General features: G+C 51.4%; 1 long non-coding RNA gene across 1 annotated transcript; it reads left to right on the top strand.

The window, feature by feature from the left end:
* The first annotated feature begins 9,034 nt into the window (after positions 1 to 9,034).
* Positions 9,035 to 13,219, top strand: LOC116476342 (uncharacterized). The gene is made up of 4 exons (XR_004250195.1): positions 9,035 to 9,202; positions 10,101 to 10,249; positions 12,177 to 12,269; positions 12,856 to 13,219. It is a non-coding gene; the product is annotated as an uncharacterized LOC116476342 (long non-coding RNA).
* The last annotated feature ends 5,353 nt before the right edge of the window (positions 13,220 to 18,572 follow it).

Raw genomic sequence — 18,572 nt, 5'->3', positions numbered from 1 at the left:
GGAAAGACCCCGTTCCCGTTCCATCGCCTGCGTGAAACGGAAAGACCCCGTTCCCGTTCCATCACCTGCGTGAAACGGAAAGACCCCGTTCCCGTTCCATCGCCTTCCTGCCTTAGTCACCGAGCTTCCTAACCCCCGATTCTGCTGAAGGGCTCCCGCATGCTGGCCTGGAAACGCTGTCTCGTTCCCTGCGCTTGCTTGAGTCCTTGGCTTGGTCCCTCATAGGGGCCTTTTCTCCACGAGCCTGGGTATAAACCTCTGCAGGAAGCCCCTTCCCAGCCCCCACCTGGATCGCATCTCTGTAACTCTCTGTGTTTCCATTCTGTCTGTAACATGAGCACAGAAATAGGTATTGGACCCTCATTTGATGCTCAAAGAAGAATATATAACTGGAAACTTTGTCAAATGCTAAGTATTTTAAACTTTCATTCTTGGTGTACTGTGAGATGTTTCTGTCCCCGCTGTCACCGCCTAGTTCACGTGTTTCTGGGTGGCTCCGTGCATCCTGCAGGTTGCTCACTGGGGCCCACCATGCAGGGGTTGGTTCTGTTGTACCAGATCACAGAGGACAGGGATCGAGCGCCCTTCATCCTCACGCATATTCAGTCCTCACCACGGAGTCCCACATCCCATTGACCGCTCTGGAAACTCAGCACCCAGCAGTGTCTGTAGATAGAGACTTTACAGCAGGGAGCAAAGCAGAGGGGTCTCTGTTCCCATGTAGATGAAATCTAGTGAGGGGGGATGCGACAAACGTGCACATAAAGTTGATAAATCTCAAAAGTAAAAAACTTCATGAAGAAAGTAAAATACAGTGACTTGCTGGAGGGTGAGGGCCGCCAGGGCCCTGGTGGAGGCTGCAGCGAGAAGGCGTCTGAATGAACACCAAGCTCTGGGGAGGAGCCAGGAGAGGACGAGGGGAGGATGGTGAACCAGACAGGGCAGGGCCTTGAGAGGGAGTGGAAGGAGGAGGGTGGGAAGAGCAATGAGGAGAGGGAAGGGCAAGGGCAGGCCTCAGGGTGGGAGCTGGAGCGTGTTCAGGAACCAAATTAGAAAGACCTGCCTGGAGGTGCCAGGGGGACCCAAGCCAGAGCACGCTGGCCTCTGAGCAGAGCAGTTCTTACTCTGAATCAAAGGACCACTTGCCTCCTCAGGCTGAGTGCGAGCCCTCGGTCAGTGGTCCCGGATCTGGCTGTGCCGGGAGCGCCTGGATTTGGGAACTGGCCCCCCACCACTGTTTTCTCAGTCCTCCGAGAGTGGCTGGTGTGGGAGGATGCTCAGCGAGGGCTTTCTGGACACGAGCAGGTGTGGGGCTGTGTGGACTGTGGGGTAGGGGGGTGGGGGGGCAGGGAAGCCAGGTGCGGGCACTCAGGGCTGAGGTGCGCGGGGATACACACACCCAGGTGTGTGCAGATGTGTTTAAACTCGATCCCCACCAGGTTTGACATGCTCCTCCACGTCTCCTGTCTCTAACACTCCTTGTGTTTGTGAAAACCAGCCCCTGTAACCTCTGGAGCTGCTGAGATGCAGCCTGCTTCCAGACAGTGCCATAAAGACATTCCCCGTGTGCCCATGACGTTCTCTTAGTGACCTGTGACACCTGTGACACAGCATCCTCGCACTTACTAGCCACAGAGCAGTTGAGGCTGGACTTGGCTTGTTCCGGCCCTGGGTAGAATATCCTCCTGTTACCTGCTGCCCGGAGGCCAGGTTCTGTCCTGGGGTGGCTGCGACTCTGTCATGGTGAGCGGGGACTGAAGATGGGTGTGACTGGAAAGAGGTGGAAAGTTTGCCAGGAAATCCGCCCATCACATCATCAAGTCACTCCCGTCCAGGCTGCGCAGGCCTGTCCACAGCGCTCCTCGGAAAGGGACGCTCCCGGCTGTGTCCCCTTCCTCCCCCGCTGTCTCCTCATCTGCATGCTTTTCTCTCCTCCCCACATCCCGTCTCTCTGGTTCTCCCTCTCTGTTTCTTGGCCAGCTTTCTTCTTGCCTTTTCCATTAAACTTTTACAAATTACTCCCCTCCCTTTCCCCGTACTTTATCCATTCATGACATGGAACTGCAGAATGGTGGCATATTCTGTATTTTTCAACAAAGTTTAAAGAGGCAGCTTTTTAATTTAAAATTAAATTATTGGGCGTTTTATTTTTCTCAAGGGAGAGAAAAAGCTGCATTCAGTGGTGTTTGGTAAAACGTTTCTCATGACTCTGCCCCCACCCTCCACCGTGCTCTGGGGGCCTGTGGGGGTCTGGAGTGCGCGCCTATCCGCGTCTGAGAGCCGCAGGGCACCAGAATCTATAGGGTCAGTGCTTTCCGGCCCAGGGATGTGTACATAGTTCTGCACATTTTTGCTGTCTCTGGGAGACAGGCCTAATGACCCACTCGGTAGATGCTGGCAGCCCGCATGCTGTGGAGAGAGCATATTGTGCTCAGTGGACTGAGCTTTCCCGGCCAGCACCCTGGGAATGCAGCCCCAGTGGAAACTCCTGTGAGAATTGTCCACCCTTTTCTCTCTCTCCTTATTTTGTTTAGCATCCTTTGCTTACCCTTTAACTATTTAAGACTAGATGATGACAAAATTTTGATAAATTCAAGGTATACTTTGCCAATGGTGCAAGCAAAATCGCACTCACCGCCCTCAGTGCCCCGAATATCTACATTTTTGCCCAGCTAACAATTAGTTTTGAGAAAATTTAGATATCTTGGTTCTCCCATTTCCTTTCTCAGACTTTATAATTCACTTAAGCATTCCTTTTAATAGATCGCTTTTCAAATATTCTCCTGATAAGCAGAGCTCCCTGCGGCCCCGGGTCAGCAGGCAAGTCCCTCGCAGCGGGATCCGCGCCTGCCTGGCGCCGCCGCCACCCTGGGCACACGCAGCAATTTCACTGTGGGCTCTCATCTCCGTCCTGGCGCAGCTGTTGCTTTGGACTTAGTTTTTGCTTAAACTTTCAATTTTCTACTTGCCTATGGTAACATATCATTATTCACCACCTTATGATTTCCAGTTTGTTCAAATTTTTTGTGGAGGTAGCTCAGTTTTGACGCCGTGTTTAGGGCCCTGGGGGACAGGGTTACACCCTCAGAAGACCGCCTGCCCCGCGCAACGCTGGGTCCTGCAGGCGCCCTGCCGCCCACGGAGATGGTGCAGTCCCTGGAGCATCCAGGCCGCCCCGTCCAGAGCGTTTTATCAGTTCGTGGGTCAGACGAGGAAATGCTTATGACGTGGCTGGAAAGCCATGGAATGAAGCCGAGCTCCCCTCAGAAGGGAAAGCTGGGAAGAAAAGTGACAGGCAGCTGGGAAAGAGCTTGGGAAAAGCCACGTCCTAGGCGTAGAGAAGCTGCCACCACCTGCGAACCAGCCTGAGGCTGGGTGGTCTCCCTGGCAAGACCCAGGAGGCCTGGGGGTTCTTCAACGGCCCCTCAGGGGACCCGTGCCAGCCGTGCCGAAGCGTGACCAGGGGATAGTGAGCACCCCATGAAGCCTTTCTGGTGGGAGCGACACCCCGACCCCGTGGCCTCATCTGCTGACAGTCAAGGCTCCAGCCCGGAGATGCGGCAGGGCCTGCTGGAGGCACAGAACCACGGGGGTGTCGTCCGGATCCCAAGGCCGTGGCCCCACGCTGGGTCTCGTCTCGGGGGCTCTTCCTCATCAGCTAACTCATGGGGCGCCTCCTACTAGCTGAAAGTGAAGGTAATTAATCTGCATGGATCTGCGGATCTGCCTTAATATTATGCAATGAAACACACTCCTAAATCAGGTGTCAGAACTATTCCTAGATTTAACTCCCGGGATGTGGAGCGTGGCTAATCAACATGAATCTTTTTGTGAAGGCCAGAGCTGCCCAAAACCCGGCCCTCCTGCTGAGATGGGGTTGCCCCCACAGGGTGAATCCACCGTCAGCCCCGTCCCCCATCTGCTTAGGGCAGTCTGTGTGCCGACACTGCACTGAGACGCCACACACCGATGTCGCTTCATCCCCCACACTCGCTTGCACAGGTGAGGAGTGAAGGTGCCGGTGGCCGCACACTGTGCCCAGGCATTGCCTTGCGTCAGGGAGCCCAGGGCCGGGCATGGTGCGCGGAGCCCCCAGATTCCACGCTGCTCTTAGGAAGCCTGCCTGCCGGGGCTGCAGTGGAGCTCAGCCTCCGTCCAGTGTGTGGCCTTGGGCAAGCCACTCCTTGGAACTGTCTGACGGCAGTTCCATCATCGAGGGATGCCGAGTGATGATGGCGCCCCAGGAGCGTGTCTTTCTAGAAGGGAACGAGCACATCCACATGAAGTCACGTCCATGGTGTGCTCTCAGGAAGCATTTTTGGGCGCTCTGCTGCCCCTGCCTGGGAGCGCGTCTGTGAGCCCTGGCTGGGCCGGGCTGCTGTCCTGCCGTCGTTTGCCCCGTCCTCCCTGGACCCAGCCTTCATGCTCAGGCCCCTGAGATGTCCAGAGCAGGGCTGTTTCTGCTGATTGCAGCCCTGTTTCTGATTCCTGGGCCTTGTTGTGATGAACTGAAATAGACAATCCAACCCCGAAACCTCTGCAGTCTTCCTGACCAATCAACTAGACTAGAGCTCCAATCCAGGGATTATCCGTTCTCTTCCCCTACTTCCCCATTCTGGCACTATTTCCCTCTCTAACATCTTATAGGAGGCAAAGTTACAAACAAAAATACTTCCACCAAGAACTCTCTTACTTTCCCCTTTTTTCGCCTTTCCTAGGGGACGCACCCGCCCTCTGCACCACATGAACAGAGGCAGAAGTGTTTCTGCTGTACGGTAAAATCCTGTGGTGTGTGCAATGCAGGGATCTTCTCAAAGTCACTGTCCCCTTGGAAACTGCAGATCAGTCACTCCATCCCTTACAGGGCATGGACAGAAAGCAAGTTCTCTAAAGCCAGGCAAAGCAGAAAGCTCTAGAGACAGACCAGGAGACAAGACACCTAGATAAACCGGCTACTCAGGTTGCTGGCTAAGAGGGTCACTGCTAATAGGAAAAGGGAATTGTCGTCTCTATGTCACTAAGGGCTCATCTTCATGATCTCCAAACCTCCCCTATGCAAATTCATAGGGAGACAGAAGCAGGTTTGTAGGCACAATTTCAAGCTTTCTGGTCCAGACATAGCTCTAAGGCCTACCCAGGACAGTGTGTGCGTAAGATGTCCTGGCGGCAAAGCTGCAGCACGCAGGGAAGTGCCTCTGTGATGAAGACACTGCTAGAGCACGACCCACAGCCATGGGTGCCAGAGCCACTGAAAACAGCACACCTGCGCCGGCGGGGGAGCTGACACCTCAGTGGATAAGGAGAAGATGGATTTCAGTTTTATATGGATTTGGTGGGGGAGCTGACGCCTCAGTGGATAAGGAGAAGACGGATTTCAGTTTTATATTGATCCGGTGGGGGAGCTGACACCCTCAGTGGATAAGGAGAAGACGGATTTCAGTTTTACATCGATTGCTATCTCACACTGACTATGAAAGGCTTTCCAGGCCATGGAGAGCATCCCCACAGCCCACAGGCTCGGGAGAGATGTCGGGGGCTTCACTAGACAGTGCCTGGCAAGGCAGGGATGATGACTCCCTTTGAGGGCCACAGGGGGTACGGTCGGTCACTAGCACATGGTGGCCAGGCTCTCGTGCACTCTAAGCCATCACCCTTTCAATGGCCTCAATGCAAGTTCCTGTGTAATTCAAGGATGAAGTGCGGGAGGAGTCTTTGACCCACCTGCACTGTGTCAGACCAAGGGGAGCTTCCACACGGGGGAGTCAGTTCCCAGCAGGCAGACTTGGCAAGCTTTACAATCTAGGACTAAAAGCCACACACACACAAGGAATATGCAGTCAGGAGTTTTAAAAGAAAAATGTTTATATCCAAAGACACAAGTAAAATAAGATACTCTGACTATTCAGCCCCCTAAATTTCATTCTCAGTTGGAAATGTACAAAGCAAACCTGGCTCATTTTATACAAAATTTATCTTCTGTGAACTTTGGGTACAATCCCACTACCAAAGGCATTCCACTGGACCTGGATTGAGTACATCTCTAGCTCTTAAGTATTAACCTAAGAAATTGTGGATACACCCCACACCTAACAGAATCAACCAAGAGAAGGGGCTTTGGTGACAAAAAGGGAGTTCACAATGAGGACAGCTGCATTCAGCACCCACAGATCTTTGGCTAGCCTGAGCACTGCCTCAGGGCACAGCAGGAAAACGCTGGCAGGTTGCAGAGCCCAGCCGTCCACCCCATCACCATGGACGGCCCCATTTGTAGGCAGATTTGAGAGGGGTGGATCAGAACTCACCAACAAACTCTTCATGGCATGAATATTGGAAAAGGTACTTCTAATTCTGTGAAGAAAAAAGTTCTAGAATCCTGCTAAGTTAACATGTGTTGATAATATGCAAGTGACTGTTGAACTCATACTGCCTGTGTATATATAACATGGAAAAATAAATCATCATCATCATAGCTGACTTCCAAAATGTGAGCACTACTCATTTCTGTTAATATAAGGCCATCATAAGCAGAAAATTCATTTTTGTTATTTTTGTAAAATAAAGATTTAAACTGAGATTTCCCTCATGATTTAAACCAGGGGTTCCCAATCCTGGGAGCATGACTAGTACCGGTCCGTAGCTTGTGAGGAACTGGGCCACAGAGCAGGGGGTGTGCGGCAGGTAAGCAAAGCTTCATCTGTATTGACAGCCGCTCCCCATGGTTCAAGTTACCCCTTGAGCTCCACCTCCTGTCAGATCAGCAGCAGCAGCAGATTCTCACAGGAGCTCAAATCCTATTGTGAACTGTGCATGCGAGGGATCTAGGTTATCTGCTCCTCATGAGAATCTAATGCCTGATGATCTGTCACTGCCTCTCCTCACCTTCAGATGAGACCATCTCATTGCAGGAAAACAAGCTCAGGGCTCCCATTGATTCTACATGATGGTGAGCTGTATCATTATTTCATTATATATTACAGCGTAATAATAATAGAAATAAAATGCACAATAAATATAATGCACTTGGGCTAGGCGCGGTGGCTCACGCCTATAATCCCAGCACTTTGGGAGGCAGGTGGATCGCCTGAGTTCGGGAGTTCGAGACCAGCCTGGCCAATATATGGTGAAACATTGTGCCTACTGAAAGTATAAAAATTAGCTGGGCATGCTGGCGGGCACCTGTAGTCCCAGCTGCTTGGGAGGCTGAGGCATGAGAATTGCTTGAACCCAGGAGGCAGAGGTTGCAGTGAGCTGAGATTGTGACACTGCACTCCAGCCTGGGCAACAAGAGTGAAGCTGGCTCAAAAACAAACAAACAAACTAATTAATTAATTAATGTAATGCACTTGAATCATCAAGAAACCACCCCTACTGCCCCCACTGCCCCTACTGCCAGTCGATGGAAAAATTGTCTCCCCTGAAACTGGTCCCTGGTACCATAAAGGTTGGGGATTGCTGATTTAAACAACACAATATATTAAAAAGGCAGACCCCTATTTCTGGCCTGAGGCCAGTTCTGTTTCTGGAGGCAGCGTCCTTGGCTGGGTAAACGCAGCTTCCCCAAAGGCAGCCGCATCCTGATGCCTCTGAAGATATCAGCAGAATAGGACTACTGAGCGCTCAGTCCAGTTCCTGCCTCTCAGTGGGCAGTTCCCACCCCTCAGCAGGCAGTTCCCACCCCCCGGCCAGCAGTTCCCACCCCCAGGCCAGCAGTTCCCACCCCCCGGCCAGCAGTTCCCACCCTTCAGCAGGCAGTTCCCACCCAGCAGCCAGCATTTCCCCCCCCACCAGATTCCATTCCCCAGCAATCCCATTCCCAGCCACATTCCACCCCCAGCCAGCAGTTCCCACTCCCCAGCCAGCAGTTCCCACCTCTCAGTGCATAGTTCCTACCTGTCAGTGAGCAGTCCAGTGCCACATGTCATCCATAGGACACAGCCCTGTGAGGGTCAGGACTTTGGCCCGGGGCACCCAGGCCTGGGCAGTGTCTCCTCAGGGCAGCCCGTCCCTACAGTGAGAGACTCTTACAGACCCTGTCACTTGGTCATTTTGTTCTTCCATTTTTCTCCGTGACTCACAACAGCATGGACGCATGTGCAAGTGTCAGTGATCTCAGAACTCAGTGATGAGTCAGTAAAGTCCATGCAGTTTTCTGTTTTGGAAAGCATTATGCCCTTCCTGCTTATGCCTTCAGGGGCTGTCCTCCGTGCTGCCGTGACTCAGGTTTGCCATTTCATGATTTTCCCCATTTGTGGGAACCAACCCCTCCCAGAAAGGAGCCTGGGAACTGCATGGCCTGGGGCGGGGCCTCCCCAGGGCGCTGCCCCAGCTCCAGCCCCAGCCCCTCCAGGCGGAGGAGAACAACACGGTCTACGGGTCTATGTTTTGGTGGTGCCAAACAATAAGAAAAACCAACAAAACACTGATCTTGGTCCACAGACAACACCAGCATCCACGTGGTGGGTGGGGCCGGCTCCCTTAGAGGACGAGAAGATGAGAAGTGCTTGGCACAGGGCCTGGAGATGGGGACCACCCAGGCATGCAGGGGATGCTGCCTCTCCTCCATCCAACAACAAGCCTGCGTGTGCCCAGCCCCCTCTGGTACACACATTGCTCCACATCCTCGGCATTGATCAATTGAAAATAAGACCTTGGAAGAACCCCTTGCAAAGCTGACGTTGTATGAGCCGAGGCAGATAATAAAGCATAGATACGGTGAGTGAGGGGGCAGACAGCACGACAGGTCAGAAGGTGATGCCTGTGGCGGGGATGCCCTGAGAATAGAGACGGCAGGTGCGGGGCTGGAGACGCGCTCCCGAGAGGGAGATGGGAGAGAGGGCGCCGCGTGGATCCCGAGGAAGGCTGAAGACAGGAGAAGGGAGGGGTCGCACACATTAAATGCTGCTGAAAGTCCAGGAGAGATTAAGACAGAAATGAATCACTGGATTCGGCCAGGCTGGGGTTATTGACAACAGTGGGAAGAGCAGGTTTGGCGCCACTGTGCCCGCATTTGGGGTGGTGAGAACGTGAAGGAGGACCTGGCTGTGGGGTCAGCTGCACAGGCCAGGAGCTCGAAGATGGTGGCTGGGAGAAAGTGCAGTCCAAAGTACTCTGTTTTGTTTTGATTGCGTTTTAAAATGGGACAAATAACAGCATGTGTGTTTGCTGATGGGAAAAATTCAGGAGAAAAACAGTGAAGTTGAGGGTGAGCAGAGCTGTGCTGGCAGAAAGCTGGGTGCGGGGCGGGCAGGCCAGGTCACAGATTGGCTCTGCGGGGCGGGGATGTGGAGGGCAGGGCCCTGGATACAGGGGCCGGGGCACCCATGGGCAGGGAAGGGGGAGGACACCGAGACTTCCTCTAGATCACCCCCATCTTGCCAGGGACTAGGAGAGAGCAAGGCTGGCGCTCAGCATGAGGGTGAGGCCCGAGCTGGTGCAGGTTGAGGAGACGGAGAAGGCGCCAGTGTCAGCCAGGAGATGGGTAGGAGACCATGAGGGAGGTGCATGAGGCTAGCCGGTGGCACGATGCGGCCTGCTGGACTGTCTCTGTGGGTGGTTTTGAGATTTTTACCAGTGGTGACCAGTTGTGTCATTGCACACAGAGATGGAAGAGAATAAGATTTAACCAAGCAAGTTCAATAAACAGAAATCCAAAAATGGTGAGATTGCAGGCAAGGCGGTGTCAAAAATTATTTGTCATGGAATTCAAATATGTAAGGTGGGGAGTTTGGACACCTGGAGGCTTGGAAACTGACCCCAAAACAGTGATCGGATCAATGGGTTAGAGCTGGCAGCAGGGCCAGCAGATTGGAGGAACCCCTTTCCCACAGGGTGAGTGGGGAGGGCAGGAGGAGGTCGCCAAAGCATGGGTGCAGAGGCTGAGCTGATGGGGGCTGTGCTGAGGGTGAGGCAGCCCTGCAGTGGAGCCGAGGAGGCTGGGGGACAGGGTGCCAGGCTGAGGGCCTGAGTCCAGGCTTCGAGAGAGATGGTGCAGACAGGGAAGCCACCAGGAGATTATGCAAGTCAGCACGGAGTGGTCCCACAAGTTCTTAGGATCTCCAGTTCACGGCTTTAGCAGAAATGGGACTCCCTTCCCCTCACAGTGAGCCTCACAGGCTCAGGGGGGAAGACAGAGGATCCCAAAGATAACGTCCACTACAAACTCAATTGCATCCACCCTGGGCCCTACGTTGAAGCCCTAATCCCCACGGTGACTGCTTTTGGAGATGGACCGTTCAGCACATGATGGAGGGTAACTGAGGTCAACAGGCTGGGGCCCTCATCTGCTGGGGGTCCTTCTAAGAAGCAGAAGAGGCACCCGGGTGGGTGAGCACCAAGGATAGCCAGGTGGGCATGCAGCCAGGGGCGGCCGTCTGCAGCGGGAGGAGATCCTTCCCCAGGCCCAGGAACCAGCCCTGCCCACAACTCGACCCCCAGCTTCCAGTTTCCAGTGCTGTGTCGAAAGGCCCTTGTGTGGTTGAAGCCGCCCAGTCTTTGGCATTTTGTTATGGCAGCTCCGGAAGACAAAGCCCGTTCTTCTCCTCTATCCCTGACTTGAAGGTCCCTCACTCAGATTCTCTAATCAGTTTGGATGATGAATTACTCACTCCCAACCTGGGATTCAGGCCACATTGTTCAGATGACACGGGTTTGAAGAAAGGGATGTCCTCAAAGCCATACGACCTGGGTGGTGTGAGCATCGAGGGGGGCTTCCCTGCCATGGAACACAGCAGTCCCCCCTCTGCCCTTGGAGGCAGTGCCCTGCAGATGCACCTGCACCAGCTTCAGCACCAGCCAGGGCTGGATTTGCGTCCCACCTCTTCTACTGTGACATTTGAAAACATGGCTTTCCCCTCTCAACAGTAAAATCTGGAAAACACGTTCGCCTGCTGCGAGGATCACGTGAGAGGCTGAGGAAGCCCCCGTCAGGTGCAGGGCCTGGAAGTCGGCCAATTCCTGCTCCTCTGGACCAGGTTGGGTGGTGCGGCAAAGGGTCCAGCAACACAGGCTCCCCCGGAACCCGTGGGGAATTCTTGCCACGTTGCCGTCCCATGAAGGGCAGCTGCTGCTGTGGCTGCTGAGCCGGCAGGCGTCTCCGATCCACCAGGTCACTCCACCCAGGTCCCTGCTGCTCCCACATCCTTCCGGGCATGGTCCTCATCGGGTCAAAGCTGCCCGCCGCAGCAGCAGGTCCAAATTCCAGTCCATGGGGAGACAGTATTGCTGAGGATTCACTATTTGGAACTCATTTTGCAGCATGAGACCAATGTCTCTTTACACTTTTCTTTGCCCGGCCTTCCGAATGGCTGCCCAGTCTCGTGTCCCCAATCATGACGCGTGAGCTCTGATGCTGGGGGTCCTACCCTGCTAGCACCCAGGCAGGGAGGAGAAGGAAGGGTCTCGCCACAAGGAAAGTCCATCTTTGCAGGCATGTTTAGTCAATGTTACATTCCTGTTTCTTACACATTTTTTAAAGTCAGGGACTTGCTGGGCTGTGTCCAAGAACACAAGCATGTTCTTCACAAAACTACCCTTTCCTTGGAGTTTCCCCGGGACATGTTCTCTCGTGGAAATGATGCCGTGGGGGTGGCTTGGTCCTGTCGTTTTCTTACAAAAGCCGCCTTGGCCAAGTGCAATTGGAGGCTCCTCCTCTGCCACAAGTGGTTGTGAAGGTAGCGAAGGAAGAGGCGACACCAGCAGGCTGTGTTGGATTTGCTAATGACATCGTGCATTGTGGAAGGCTTCACAGACTTGTGTAAAACCAATCAATGGCCCCTCAGGGAGCTGGTGCCAGCCGTGCCGAAGCATGACCAGGGGATAGTGAGCACCCCACGAAGCCGTTCCAGTGGGAGAGACACCCCAACCCATGGCCTCATCTGCTGACAGTCAAGGCTGCAGCCCGGAGATGTGGCAGGGCCTGCTGGCGGCACAGAACCGCTGGGGTGTTGTCTGGATCCCAAGGCCGTGGCCCCACGCTAGGCCTCGTCTCGGGGGCTACTCCTCATCAGCTAACTCGTCGGGCCCCTGCTGCTAGTGAAGGGGATTAATCCACATGGATCTGTGGGTCTGCCTTAACATCATGCAAGGAAACACATTCTTGAGTCAGACGTCAGAACTAGTCCTACGTTTAACTCTGGGGATGTGGAGCGTGGCTAATCAACGTCATCCTTTTCATGAAGGACTGAGCTGCCCACATCCTGGCCCTCCTGCTGGACTTTTATTTTAAAGAAAAATAAAACTAATGTTAACTTCTAAGCAGCTTCCAAGCTCTGGTAAGGTGATCCTACCCTAATCCCCAGTAGTCACTATTGGAATATGGTGAACCTCTCTCTTTGAAGCCTGGATTGGCCGTGCGTCACTCCCAGTGGACGGAGTGCACTGTCTGGTAGAGTGGAGTCTCCCATCTCTGCAGGTTTTCAAACACAGGCTAAGGACGTGTCAGAGATACTTTGATGGCTTTAACAGTTCTAGTGAGCCGTGTGCCAAGACAGCCTGGAAAGTTCAGGGGTTCCCGTGCCCTTTTGGGTATAGTTTGCAAACTCTTTTGAGCACCCACCAGGAATAAAGGATCCCCGACATCATCCATGGCTTATGGCTGGAAATCCCGAATGCATCTACAAAATGGTGACATTGCTGAATAATCTGTCACCCTGGGGAGTTGCCATAAGGAAAAACCCAAGCCGTCCTTTAGCAAGATGGTCAGCAGAACAATCGCTGAAGGCTGACACCGGGTTTGGAGTGTTACAAACCACACTCAGACTTCTAGGCTGCGATTTTAACTGCCCCTCATCTGAATTCAAGCTGACTTTGTTTTGCATTGTTGAAGCTGATGCCTATGCTTTTCTTCTTCCTTTGCAGCGGCCCCGGAGAGGGTCAGCGAGGGGCCTCCACTGTCTGAGTCCGCTCCTGGCAACCTGCTCTCTGCACTCAGAGGCCCGGTCCCGGCAGCTGCCACGTTGCTCAGAAGTGCTGGCAGGGGGAGCCTGAAACCCCTGTCTGCTGGCGACACTCCCAGAGCTGCAGGAAATCTCTACATTTTATTTTTTTTTCTTAACAGACAAAAGTATTTGACTCCAGAATGATTTCCAGGAATTACAGTATGAAAACTTCGTCTTTGAGATTTTTATTCTCTTCTTAAAAAAATAAAAATGAAATCAAAGCAGAAGACACTGGTTGAGGGGACAGCACACTAGCACGTTCCACTTCGCAACAAAACCTGCGTGCTTTCTGCCCGGTCTACCTCAGACAGGGACGATGGGCTTCACAGTCTTTCCTCTGGAAGGAGTTCAGGGCAGGAGGGAAGTGCTGGGGTAGGAGGGGCAGGCAGAACCTGGAAACTGCGCCCGGTTCTTTCTTCTTTCCTTTCTTCTCGGAACTCCATTGCCAGAGGGCTTGGAGTGCTTCTCGGGGATCTGGCATCTGCTTCTCCTCTGCCCCTCGTGCAGAGTTCTCTCTGCAAGAAAAGCAGGAAAAGGTTCAAAAAACCCTTCAGACTTGGAGCCGTTCCTCGGCGATGATTGAACCACCAAACAAAAGTGCTGGCAGGGCCATGGCGAGAGTCACCTCTAGGAAATCTCACAACCCACACTGCTCCCCTCTCCTGCATGGCAGTGACCCTTCCGTAAAAGGGTATAGCCTGTTGCGCCAGCTTTGCAACTGGGATCATTGCAGTCTCTGGCTTTGTGACTCCAGGTGGGCTCCGTGCCCTCCGGGGTCTCTTCATCCTTGTCAGGCCAGTGGGGGCCACAGAGGCCTCATTGGCTTCCTATGAATATTAAATGGGATTCTCTGTGGGGGAAGCTTCCATAGGCAGGAAGGGGTCCCCGGTTGTTGGCTATTAGTGTTATTTTCTTTTAAATCATCTGTGCTCCTTCAAAGATGACATAAGAAGCTTGTGCCCTGGCGTTGCAGAAATCTCTGGCTGTAGGGATTAAACCTACGTGTCTTCCTGATGGGGTGGTGAGGACGTAAACGGTGAATAGTGCCAGCCACAGGGAGATTGCAGAGAGTAACCAAGTGTGTGATAAACATGCTGTCGTATGTGTGTAAACAGCCAGGAGACCACTGCTTTTGCCTGAGTGACCTCCGCGAGGACACGGAAATAAAATATACAAAAAAGTTGGCACTGAGTGGTCTAGAATCTTCCGTCTCTGTTTTTTCTTGGTAGAAACTAAGCCTCAAAGAAAACATGTGCTTCAGGTTGACAAGATCTCCAGTCTACCAAGCCTGTCTGTCCCTGAGAATTGGTTATCTATTGCAGCATAACCATTCACCTCCAACTTTAGCAGCTTAAACAACCCTTTCTCATCTCACACAGTTTCTGGGCTCAGAAGTTGGGGAGCAGCCTAGCTGGCTGACTAGCTGGCTGAGGCTCAGGGTGTCCCTTGGGTCTGCAGTTATCTGAAGACTGGATGGGACTGGAGGTGAGGCTTCCAAGCACACTCCTGCGGCCATCAGAAGCCTCAGCTTCCCAAGTGAGTGATCCAGGAGGGCAAGGATTTGCCTGGCAGGAAGCTGCGGTCACTTGTGGCCTGGTCTCAGAAGCCCACGCCCCCACTTTTGCCATATTCTGAGCACACAGTCCCCAGTATGAGGCAGGCAGACTGGAGCAGGGAGAGCCACAGCAGGCCAGGACCTGGGAAGACTGTCTTGGACGCCGGCCGTCACTCCCAGATAGCACTATGTGGCTGATTGCAACAAACGACCATGCCTTTCCTGCTTCAAGGATGTGAATCACAAGCCTGGGGAGGAGCCTCTGAAACGCACGAGGGAGGGGTGTGTGTACAGCATCCTGGGAGCCGGTTACCAGCAAAGGAAAATGAACCACAGGTGCCAGATCATTCCCAACAGTAGATAGACATGTGATTTCACCCATCTTAAAACAAAACAAAACAAAACAGATTCTCCCAACCCACGCTGTCAGTAAGCTACGTCCCCATTGCTCTGCACCCACTCCCATCAGCCGTCACCCCGCCGTTTAGTCCACACCACTCTGTGTCTGTGGGGGCAGCACTCGGGTGATCTCGGCGGTGCCTCTCGGTCCCCTTCCACGGGCCTGTCAGCACACAGGGCAACTCCCACAGCATCTTCAGCTCACACTTTGCTCTTTACTTGGCCTCTAGGTTCCTGCTCTTTGGTTCTCAGCTGCCTCTGCTAATCCCTCTGTTCCCAGCTTCTGAATATCGAAGAAACCACAGACTCATTCCTGGATTCACTCCCCTTCTCTGTCCACATGGCTTTAAACACCATCCTCATGCCACTGCCTCCAAAATTCATACCTCAGGTTGAGACCACTCCCTGACCCCAAAACTCACATAGGGTCTGTCCACCGAACCTCTCCTCTTAGACGAACCTCTCCTCTCAGTAGACATGGAGAATTCAAAATGTCCAAACTGAACTCTTGATCTCCCTTTCCAATCCGTCCTCACCTGCAGCCACCCCACTTCAGGTGAGGGCAATGCTGTCCTTTCTGTTGCTTAGGCTGAAAACATTGAAGAGCCCCTGGATTCTCCCTTATCTTACACATCACATCCAGTCCGTCCAAATACCCTCCCAGTGCATGTCCTGACACACCTCCTTCCCTTCTTGGTGATGCCCTGGTGGAGCTGCCATCACTGCCCACCTGGGTGAGTGCAGTGGCTTTCCCACGGCTGTCCTCTTCCTCTCCTTCCTCTCCATGGGGAGTTCCTTCCATCACGAAGGCTGTGCCACCCTGGCTCCTCACTCCCCCTTGAACACACTCGTGGGTGTTCCTGCCTGGAGGCCTCCACACTGCTTTCCTCTCTTCCTGGAACTCTGTCCCCTGGGATCACCACCTGCCTAATTTCCCCATCGGTTCCTTGGTTTATACAAAAACCACCACCCAACAACGTAGCTCATGGCAAAGGCACCGCCTGCCCTTTTCACCCTGCACCCTGGACCGCTGGTCTTGCTCAGTTTTTCTCTTTGCTGATGCATCTCTCACCATTCTCTAATGAACTGGGTCATTTATGGCCTTTAGATCTGTTTTTTTGTAATCTTTCCCTTTTTGGTTCATTAAAATATCAATCCCTATAAGGGCAGGTTTTTTTTTTTTCCTTTTTTCTTTTCCATTGTCATGTTCCCCAAACCTACCATAATGCCTGGCATGTAGTAGGTGTTCAGCAAATATCCAGTGCATGAATTCCCTCATGGATGAGGGAAGCATGATAATTTGAGGGTGCTATAACAGAGGCCGACGTGAATTAATTGTACTAGTTATTGCCTATTATAGAGAGATTTCCATACTAAGTTGACTCTAAAAATGCTCCAGTTAACTCTCTTGGCATTTAACTTCATCATCCCAGGAGAGTGAGAGTCAAGGCACCAGATGGACGGCGCTGAGAGCGAGCGGTGAGCGTACAGAGGAGCGCTTCTGCTCTTGTTTAGCACGCGTTTTTTAATGTCAACACCCTTTTATATTAAAAATATATTTTCAAGAAAGCTGGTAGAGTACTGAAATCTCCCCAACATCCACAATGTATCAACTACCAATTTGGAAGTCTTGAAGGAACAGCTTTCTGCCACTAGTAATGAAATCCCCTTGCGGTGGCCTGTTTCTTCGCAACCTCCAAACCAGCAGGGTGTGTTTCCTCATGACCTTCCCGCAAGGTGAAATATACCGCTTCCCCAGCGAGCCTACTGTTTCAACGGTCAGACTGTTCCCATGAGGATGCTAGCCTTTCCACGGCTACTCACACCGTTTCAGACACGAGGGATGCGTTTGGAGCATATTTTAGGCCTTCCCTTTTATAGAAAGCATGGTAAACCAGAAAGTTTTACTGAAAGTGTAATCTCTGATCATCATGGTACAACACTCAATTATAGGTTTTAATGGCTTCCTTTGTTGTTTATACATCCATACAAATTCTATTAAACTTCGTGTTTGAAGATGATGTTTCCCAATAGGTAAAAGAACAAGGTATTTACCATGTTGACTTTGACTTGTGAGTGATTCCTAGAACACCACTGGGCTCTATACACAGCTGCAATTCTTCACATTGGGGTGGCTTCTAGGATTTCCACAACTCAATAGCAAAAATGAAAATAAAAGCACAGCAAAAAAAAAAAAATTAAAATGTTCAAAGGGCTTGAAACATACATATCTCTAAAGATGACATTTAAATGGACAACAAGCATGTGAAAAAACACTCAACATTATTAATAATCAGGGAAATTCAAATCAAAGTCACAGTGAGACATCACCGCACCTGTGAGGATGGCTAAAAAAACCCACAAAACTAGAAGACAACAAGTGTGGGTTGATGATGTGGAGCAATCGGACCCTGTGTACTATTGGTGGGAATGCAAAGTGCTGGAGCTGCTCTGGGAAACAGTGGAGGTCCCTCAAAACACTAAGAATAGAGCTCTCCAAGGATGCAGCAATCTCACTTCTGAGCATATATCCAAAGGCACTGACGCGAAGATCTCAAAGGGGAGCTGCACTCCCTTGCTCGTTACAGCATTATTCACATTATTCACAGCCAAGGCGTTGATGCAACTTCAACGTCCACTGATGAATGTATGGTAAAGACAATGTGGTGTGTATGTAGAATGGAGTATTATTCAGCCTTTAAAGCGAAGGAAATCCTGCCATTTGCAACCATGCGGATAAACCCTGAGGACATTATACTGAGTGAAATTGGCCAGCCACAGAAAGACAAATACTGCTTGATAGATACCATGTATGTAATGAATTTAAAACAATGAAACTTACAGAAGCAGAGAGTAGAAGGGCGGTTGCCAGGGGCTGGGAGGAGAGGGAAACAGGGAGGTGTTGATAAAGGATGAACAAGCCCTAACGCTCTACAGTTCAGCACAGAGCATACAGTCAAGTGTGCTTATTGCAAACATCATCATCATCATCATCATCATCATCATCATCAGAGTGGGAAGAGACTTTTGAAAGTGATAGAAAGGCTTAGAGCATAGATTGTAGTGATGGCTTCATAGCTGCCTACTTCTCTCCAAACCCATCAAGTTGTATACATTGAATATGCAGTTTTTATAAGTCAACTACACCTCAGTAAAGCACTTTGGGGGAAAAAACAACTGAGTTTACTGAAATTTATGAGTTTATTCACATGTTACTTCTGAAAATAATTTAACATTTTTATGAATAAAATAATGCATTGTGTTCTGGTCAGAAATGAAGTCCTCATTCTTGTGCTAGATTTGTATCTGTGTCAGTATTCTGAGATTTTTTTAAATTACAGAAAACCTATTTTTATAATTAAATTTTCTTAGATCCAGTATTCAAACACCAACACATAAAGAATGGGACACATATACGCAAACTTCAGATGTGCCACCACTATTATTAAAGTGCACAGGAATAATTCAAGATGTTGAAGGAACACAATAAAACATATTTGACCAGGTGATCTTCTCTGGACAAACTGCTTAAGGAAGTGTTCTAGCAAAATAATTACTTAAACATAAGAAAGACAAAAACCAACAACAGCCACATGGCTGTGCACAAAGCCATGAGGATGGTGGGTATGCCTCACACCTGGAACGTGATCTGTGTAAACTAGAACAGGATTGAGTGCTTTCCA

This window comes from Hylobates moloch, unplaced genomic scaffold (genome assembly GCF_009828535.3).
Source record: "Hylobates moloch isolate HMO894 unplaced genomic scaffold, HMol_V3 SCAFFOLD_2, whole genome shotgun sequence".
Lineage (NCBI taxonomy): Eukaryota > Metazoa > Chordata > Mammalia > Primates > Hylobatidae > Hylobates > Hylobates moloch.
The sequence above is the reverse complement of the archived record's forward strand: the minus strand, read 5'-3'. Positions and strand labels throughout refer to the sequence as shown.